Below are 555 nucleotides of genomic sequence, written 5' to 3' on the forward strand. Positions count from 1 at the left end.
CCAGGCCATAGCTGACGCACAGCAACCAGAAGCTTAAGAAGGTCAGTCCGTAACTGCCCTCTCGAAAGCTGAGAGCTTTCCTGTGCCCTGGAGCACAGAAAAGGCCACCCACCAAGGGTCCATGCTCTGGCAGTCGACCTGGCAGCAGCTGCAGGAGCAGCATTGATGAGTCTTCTACTGTAAACGAGCTTCATCTCACCTGCTGCAAAACAGAGCCAAATACTTCATGAAGTCACAGTGCTTGCTCCAAAAAACCCATTTACAGTCTAATGTGAGGCACAAATGCAAGTGCAAACGCCAAGTAGTAGGGCAGAGCTAGCTGGAGCCAGGACATGAGCTGCTGCAATGCAGTAAGATGAAATGTTATGTACATGCTCATTTCGAATGATCCAAGATGAGTATTTCTAGCAGAGACGGAGGAATGGCCACTACTCGTGATGTATCTTCTGAGCATCAGAGAAGTGAGGCTCAGAAAGGACTCAGTAAGGCAGAAGCTGGTGAACATCTTGCAGGCCTCTTCACATTTACATTGTCACCTGAGGTACAGGAGCAGGA

The sequence above is a fragment of the Mesitornis unicolor genome, unplaced genomic scaffold (genome assembly GCF_000695765.1).
Source record: "Mesitornis unicolor isolate BGI_N332 unplaced genomic scaffold, ASM69576v1 scaffold52352, whole genome shotgun sequence".
NCBI classification, from domain to species: Eukaryota; Metazoa; Chordata; class Aves; order Mesitornithiformes; family Mesitornithidae; genus Mesitornis; species Mesitornis unicolor.